Below are 8,705 nucleotides of genomic sequence, written 5' to 3'. Positions count from 1 at the left end.
ATTGATGCAGTGTCAGTGGTGTTGGGACCATGACAAGCAGCAGGAGCTCTGTGGGACCTACCAGATTCACCAGATTTTACCTCTGATAAATCCAGATCAGCTCCATAGTGAACATGAGTTATTGAAGCTGCACTGCACAACAGACATGTACAGAACTTGCAGATGAAATACAGTTGGCATGTGAGAACCTTCCTGAAAAGCAGCTTTCCCTTTATAGTGAATGTGTCAGGATTTGATGCTAATTTTAGTCAAATTTCACAAATAACTAATTTGCCAAACGTGCAGTCAGTTGGTAAGAGCTGTAATCATGGTGATTTTAGTGACATAAAATGTTTAAGACCAGTTTATTTCATATTCAGTAGGCAATCCAGAGGATAATTTCTAATTTGTAAGTCTGAAATCCGTTATCCTTGGGAAGCACTATGGAGAAATCATTATCCTGCTTTCTGAGCTATTATGGTTTCTCTGTGAATACACAGTGATTCTCTGCATAGGCACTGAGAACTGTACACAATTAAAAATCATTGAACTTCTGAAGTGCCTCTGTTAATTGCATAGCAACTACAAAATCAAAAAGAATTCACAAATTCAAGTCCACACAGAAAAAAGAACCTCCAGGAGTTCTGGATGTTATTCTTTGGTTCCAGCTCTACCTTTTCTTTCCCACCCTTCCAGCACTAATTGGAGCACACAGCAATCCCTTCTCAGATTTTTCCCTGCCTCATCCCTTTTTTCCCTTTATTGGGAACCAGTGGTAAATTCTTAAATCACAGCACAGGGACCATGCACCATAATCCTATAAACAACCCTTTCTGAGACTCAGCAAAGAGAAACAGCTGCAGGTTCTTATGCTGGGCTTTGAGGAAACAAAAATCTCACTTTTGGCTGGGAGTTTAAGGTTGTGGAGCCCTGAATGAAGAGAAGGGGGAAAGTCAGGAATCCCAGACAGCAAAGCTCTGGATCTTGGCTCATCCCCTGGTTGTGCTTCCTTGTCTGTAACTGCACCGAATCAGCAACTCTCATAAACTTAGGGGAAAAAAAAAAAAAAAACAAAAAAAACCCAACCAATCTTTCTAAAGCAGGTATAAAACACCAATATGAAGCAGAGTTTTGCTACAGGTAGTAGCAGCCTTTTCTACTGGGTGTGGAAGTTTCTTGTATCATCTTTTGTGCACTTTCAGATTTTCACCAAATATTTTTGCTATCAAAAAGAGCAAGCAAAGACTGAACTTGAGCAGAATAATAGGAAAATATGAATAAATAAGAGATGGGTTTCTTAAAATTTGCATTTTTAAAATTTGGATTGTTATGAAGCATAGATTTCTTAAATTTAAAGGTTATAATAACTAGCTGATTTCCTCAGTAAATCAAAGTATTGTCTCATCATAAATCCTTCAGCACAAAGTGTTTTGATTACACTGTGCTTAAGAAAGGCCTTGCTTCATGGGCATAATAAAGAGTAAGATTAATTATTAGTGAGGAAAATCTCTTAAAATGCTACAAGAAATAAAGCACCAAAAATTCCATTTCAAATCATTTAAAGGTATCTCTCTGTTCTATGATCTTCCCAAACCAGGAGGAAATTGCAAGCCCTTGTGTGCACCAGTTTACAAATGAAATTCATGCCAAGGAGCAGCAGCCTGCCAGGGAGGATCTGGTGGGGCAGGTGTCTGAGCAGGAGCACACACTGAAGTGTCAGCTCAAATAAAAACACAGATCACCTTTTTGCCCCAGTCAGTAAACAAAAAAACACTTAAAAAGGGCAGCAGTAACACAGGGAGAAGAATATCTTCCCTTAATGGTGCTTTCAGAAAGGGGGAGAAGGCCCTGATTAAAATCCAAATGCCAGGAACCCAGACATTCCCAGGACATGCAACAATTTGTAGCAGCTAGAAGAAAAGAATATTGGAGGAGAAAAGAAGCCAGAGCTGTCAGATAAGGGCAGTGAGTTCATGATTCTGCAGTGCTTCATTGTTAGCCCAAAGGTCAAGGATGCAAGGCAGGGCACTGGAACTCTGTATTGTAAAATGCTAAACACACACTCACAAAGTGATTACAGCTCCAAAGCCTTAAATTAAAGCAGGATAGCACTGCCTCCTTGCATTTCAGTGTCTGCCCTGGGACCAAAGGCAGCAGGCTTTTTCCTTCTCTTTTTCTTTTTTTTTTCCCCTCCTCTTTTTAGCTAAATTGACTCTGAAAAGCAGCCTGTAGCTTTTGCAGGCATCTGGTGCCCAAATGCCAATTCTCGCTGCATCTTGACATTTGTACAAGGTGAGCATCTTTTGAAGCTTCTTCCCTCTTCCCACCACCAAGAATATGAAATTATTCCATCACATTCTCTCAGGATTTTGAAACTATTTCTGAATTATGAAAGGTTAAGTGTCGTATCCTCAAACTGCAATTTGCAGATGCAATTGCCTTGATAAGAATGTAACAGTGACAAGTTTTGCTGTCTCTCTTGTAATTAAAGCAGAAAAGGTGAGCAAGATCTTGACATCCGACTTGGCAAATTTGTTGGAACATTATATTTTATCATTCTGATGGAGACTCAATTTTCCTGTGAGTGAGTTGAAGGGTGACACTGAATTTCCAGCTGGTTGGTGAGGGCTCTATGCCTCCTACCAGCAAGAGATTGGCACTGGACCTGCACTGAGTATTTCCCTTACAGATATTGTAATGTTTATGAATTAATTCAGAGGCACACAACAAACTGTACTGGCAGCTGGTGGCTCTGAACACAGGAGAGTCTAAATTATAAACATAATTGGCCAAGAATCTACTTATTTATATGTAACAATTTATGACTAGAAAAGAATGAACCTCATTGTAACTACTCCTGATATAATCAGGTGACATCCAGACGAGGCATGATCAAAAGTGGAGTAAAATTATTTCAATTGGGAGACAGATTCACTTGTGCAGCCTCATAACAGTAAAAATAACACGTTAAAAAGGATATGAGTAATATTTGGTTGCAGAATTGAGCTGCAGGCTGAGATCCCAGAGATAATTATTCATAATGGAATCCTGATTAAAAATTTGTCTAATTTTTGCACTTTTTTTCCCTATTTTGGAATGCAAATCCTTTCTTGTGGATAAAATTACTGTCCAGCTTAAGGATAATGAAGACAAACAGCTCCTCAATTACTATTTGTAAAAAGCTTATCATAGACTTACTTCTGTTTCAGTATAATGAATAATGAGAATGTCTCCATCATCTGTTGTAATAAAAGTTTAAACAAAACCTCAGTTATTGATATAATTTTAATATATTCCCTTGCTCTAGTGAACAGAATTCTGTTCTTATTTCCTGCAAAAGTCACAGGATAGGGCAGCTTCAAAGAGAAATTGCTGAAATCCCCGATTTTCCAAAGCAAGTAATGAAACCCATATTTTGCACATGTTTACTTAGTATCTAATAGAGAACAGGCTGTATTCCTAGATTTGTCACTAAAAGCAAACCATCCCCTGACCACTGCCACAGCTCAGCTCACACTGGTTTGTAACTGGATACACAAAACCTGACATTAGCCTAAATTGCATTTCTTTTTCACTGATTTATTTAAAATGCAATAAAAACAATTTTACCATAAAATGAGCAGTTCTATGCCTGTGTTGGACAATAATGAGGTTTCTCCAAAACTATGCCAAGAAAGTACCAGGTCTGTTTTACCATTTAATTCCAGCTGAATGGCAGAGCACTACTAAAGCAGTGCCCTGTACAAGGATGAGAGCAAAAGTATCCCAAAGGTGCAGATCCTTTCAGGGCTGAGAGACAAAACCTCTGTTTAATTTATTTATTTTTCCTTTTTCAGGTCAACTGCTGGACTGTTTTTTTTCCAGGCTCAGGCTCTGATTTCATAAAGGAACAAGAATGGGTGTCTTGTAGCTGTCAAGGGACGGCACCAAGATGATTATTTTACTTTGTTTTTTCCACAGATAAATCATCATTCACCACTTAAAATTGCTGTTCCAATGATGTGACATGATTTTAACCCTATCATCATGAATAGCAACACTGCAATTACATCCAAGAATTCACTGCAGTAAACATCTCATTTCTGAAGTGTCAGACAACAGGCAGCATCCTGCAGACTACAGCTCCACATCTCACTAGTAATCAATGCAACCAACAATAGAGCTGATTGACAGGAAGCTTGATGCTATTAAAACACAAACAACAAAAAAACCTGATTTTCTCCAAGTGATAAAAAATGTATGGAACATCTACAGTCCCCTTGTGTTGTCTTCCTGCAGGAAAAGATAACAACACAGATGAAAACCAAAGCAACCTTTTGGGCCTGTCTTTAATTAATTAAAACTGCTGCACAAGAGTAAGAACTGGCCATTTTCTAGGCTACATTTTTTTGTGAGCTGCTGCTTCTGAGTCCTGGGTAACCTGCAGAGGAATCTCCACATACAGATTTATGCAGTGGTTACTGCTGCTTAATGATTCCTCCTAGTTTGGTTTCTAGAGCTCAGAAGCTGCCATCATCACTTGGGGTGTGAAACTGAGAGAGCAGCAGCAGAAAAACTCTGTTCTCACCAATTTAAAATGTTTTTTTAAAACACCCCAGTGGTTTGCTGTGCTCCTGGTACACAAAGGCAAACAGCAAACAGACAAACTGCTCTGCAAACACAGTTACAGCACAAACTCCTTTTCCAGCTCAGTCCTGAGGTGTGTTTTTCCCTATTCACACTGAGAAATAAACCAAACCAAATCTGCCAGGGCAGCGTGAGGATCAGCCACAGAAAAACAATAGCAATAACCTGGAACTATTGTCTTCTCCCCCGACCTTTGAGGCTCACTGCCATTTCTCCATGCACCAGGAATAACCTGAGACATTCCATCTTTCTGACATGAGGAATGAGCTTCGATTAAAAGGAGCTAAAAGAAGAAAAGCTACTAATGTGTTTTATACAGTCACTGATCAGTCCCTGACATGAAATATTTCATTTGCTTTAGGACATTAAGAAGTGTTGTGTACCTAAAAACAACAGCTTGGATGATGGTATATCTATCATTACATACATCATAAAAACAAGCAGGACATAAATTTGTTTCTGCCTGTTAAAGTCTAATTACCTGTAAAATCATTACTTGGCACTTTAACAAATTGACACAATCAACTTAATGATCCTTAACATATTAAAATTTGCAATGTGTTTCTGCTTGCTGCCTGTCCAAACCACAGTAAATATTTGCTGGTTCAGGTGACACCACAGCAAGGGTCAGATCTTCATTTTTTCTGCTAAGTACGAGTAATTGCAATATTGTCACTTGCCATGGTGCCTGTATTATCTCATCAGTCCTACAGCTTGAGGTGACAGCAGAGAGAGCTTTGTAACATTCTCTAAAATCACATTAAATATTTATGCCTTGTTTCACCTTCTTTCTTAATATTTAGAAAGACATGCAGGAATCCTGCTCAGAACATGGCCTTCAGATAATCCTATTATACTGCCATAATTATTTGCCATCATTTTCTTTTAATACCTGAGATATCCACGTCACAAAACTCACATTTTACCTGCCAGACTATTCCCCCTGACCACCCACCCTTAGCTCCATACACTGATTTATTTTCTTTACAGCATCATCTAGCAGTCCAAGAACATGACCAGACATAGTTTATTCTTTCCCACTGATATAAAAGTTTTCTCTCCTGTGAAAATTACAATATCCAGATCCTTGGGAGAAAACCAAACCCCCTCAGAACACATCCAAACTGAAAATCTCATGAGCCAGCATCTGCTATTTTATCTGGGAGACCATAACTTTCTGCAGCAGTTGGTTTTAACTCTCAAAAGTCCCACGTTCAAGGCTGGGATATTTTCAGACACAGACTACTTAAAATTAATGAAGTGACTTCAAGTAAAGTGTTCTGTATCAAAGTCATGAAGAAAGAAACTCATTAGATACTGAAGGAATGTGACTTCACAGGTGTTCTGATGCTATTAAGTGCATCTACCATCCCTTCTGATTTCTAAAAACTGTGCAGAGCCTTTAAATACATTCTTGAAAATTTAATTTTGAGTTTTAGTTACTTCAGTGATCCTTTTCCTAAGTACTAGAAAGTACAACAGAAAATATTTTAAGTTTCTATTGCTTGTCTCTTTATAGAATTTCCCTAATTTCTCCCCATAGAAGAATTTACTTCCCAGTTTCATGACCACACTATGAATCTATTTCTAGCAGATATTTATATCAAAAGAAACAATTAATCCCAAAATCAAGGGAAGCCACTGAAGATCAAATAATGCTTAATGAAGGCACCAAAGAAACTGAGAAACCCCTTAACATTAAAAAATTAAATTAAAGCTGACAGTACATTTTATAATCTTCCAGGTTTTCTGTGATCTCTGTTTAATCATATACAGATGTGAGAGAAATAGCACTACCTCAGATTGAATAACTCTTCTTAAAAGGTATTTTGAAGCTGTTGCACTACAAAAGTAATCCTCAAATTAGAAAAAAAAGAAATATTTTGAAAGACTGAGTTTGAGATGGCAATTGTGGTGTTTAATCAATCCTTACAGTGACATATTGGAACAGTTCTAATTAAAACATGACAGTATCTTGATCAACAATCAGAGGCTGAAACGTCTATGGGAGAGGGCCATTATGATTATGATTTGTTACCTTCATAATTTTTAATTTCATTTTAATCTTTATAATAAAAACTAACTAATAAATGACACGATTAAAACGATAAAGCATTTTTACCCTTTTCTTGTTAAACACATTATTCCTGCATCTGTAAGAGTGGAAACACCTCTACAAAATCCTGCAGGAAAGAAAATTGCCTATTTACCGTGTTCATCCTTAAAAGAACTGTAGAATCCCATTTTTAAATTCAGTTTCCTACAACTCCAGGAAGGTTTTTGCCCCTCTGTTTCCCCCCAGACCCTGCTGTCAGTCAGCCCAGCTGCAGTTCTGGGGGGCCAGCTTGCAGACCCTTGTTCTCAACCCAGCATTTGTGCTTCACAAAGCTCTTCCCTCCACTCCTCCTCATCATCTCCACTGCATCCTGATTGCTCTCAGAAGGAAGGAGCCTTTGTCAGAAGCTGTTCCCCAGTCTGCTCTCTCCTCCATGTGTCTGGCAGTTTGTGTTGTGTTTTAGGTGATTTGTCACCAAATGGATTTGAGACAGGGAGAGAGCTTGTTCCTACAGCTGTACACATTCAGCTGAGAATTAGCACAAAATCATTGAAATTCAGTGAGGAGGCTGACGTTTTTCTTGGAGCATTCTGCTTTAATCCTGTTTGCATTTTCATAAGAAGCCAGTTCCTACTGAACAGCAAGATGAGGATGGTACAAGGTCTCCTAAGGGGCTCTTTCGGAATCCATTCATGAAAAAACTTACTCATGGGAAAACCAAAACATTGTAAAGGATTCAAAATGTTCTAAACAAGAAAGGAACAAATCTGCATGTAATGCTTAATGAAACACTACTCTCCATGAAAATGTCAGAAAGGGAATGAGCTTGTCCTTCTTTCCATCTCAACTGTAAAAATCATATTGAAGGCGAATCCCAGGAGCAGTGCAAATTCTCACAGTATTTCTTAACATGCTGGAAAGAGGAAACTAAGCCTTAGAAGACTCAAACATGAGAGCAAGGAGATTTCCTGGCTAGAAGTATCTTGCTGTTGAGACAAGCTGTATCTCCTTTTATGTATAGACACATCTTAATACAAGTATAAAAACCAAAGCATCCCTGTTTTACCCTGTTTCCAACACAAACCAAAACAAAGCCCTATACCAGCTGATGTCCCAGCCCAAACCAGCACATGTCATTACTGATTAACAGAGGAATTACTACACAGTTTGCAAAAGAAAATGTCCTCCCTCATTTCTAAGAGGAAGTTCTGTTTGGTCTGCTAAAAGAAGGATCATGAAATTAATTAGAGGTCTTTCCTCCATATAAGTGTGTGTGGTTCATTAACACTAATGAGAAAAAGCTTTTTGTAGTGGTGGGAGAGAAATATACCCCATCTGCAATTAGACATACTTGGCTCAGTTAAGAAAATAATCACCAAAACCCAAAATCTCTCTGTCTCAGTCCAGGTCAGTGATGGATACAAGGAGCAGGAGTGATAATTTACTCCCAGAACATGTAGAGTGGTAAAATTGCTGTCCAAGCTTACAGGTTCTCTCTTGCTACTCCATTTGTATTTTGCTGGCACCAAGAGTTCAGGCCTGCAGGCTTTAAAGCATGTCATAAAGACACTGAAATTTGGAAGTCACATTCACTTCTAGTGGGGAACCTGACACAGAAGAATAAAAACCAGAGAGCTGAACATGAAGCCACACTAAGAGTGGGCCTAAAGCTAGAGGCACACTGTATTTCCCCTTCAATTTCCAGTCACAAAGGGCCTGTTGCTCTCATTTCTGTCATGACCATGTTTTCCTCTGGCAAGTTAGAGCTCATCTGTTAGATTGATGACTGGGTATTTTCTCCTTTTTTACCTTTGGTTCCCATTTTGCCCATTGATCTCTCTCCTTCCCTTGTCATTGCCTTTTTTTTTTTTTTTTTTTTTTTTTTTTTTTACCCTCCCATGTTCAAATTATTCCTTATGAGCATTCCACAGGATATTAAGGCAGGCAATGCTTAAACACATATCCACAAATCTGAACAGGGGAAATCCTGCACTGGAGAAATTGGTCACAGGTACTTGAATGAATAGAGGCAGAAGTTTGTCAG

This window comes from Lonchura striata, chromosome 14 (genome assembly GCF_046129695.1).
Source record: "Lonchura striata isolate bLonStr1 chromosome 14, bLonStr1.mat, whole genome shotgun sequence".
NCBI classification, from domain to species: domain Eukaryota; kingdom Metazoa; phylum Chordata; class Aves; order Passeriformes; family Estrildidae; genus Lonchura; species Lonchura striata.
The sequence above is the reverse complement of the archived record's forward strand: the minus strand, read 5'-3'. Positions refer to the sequence as shown.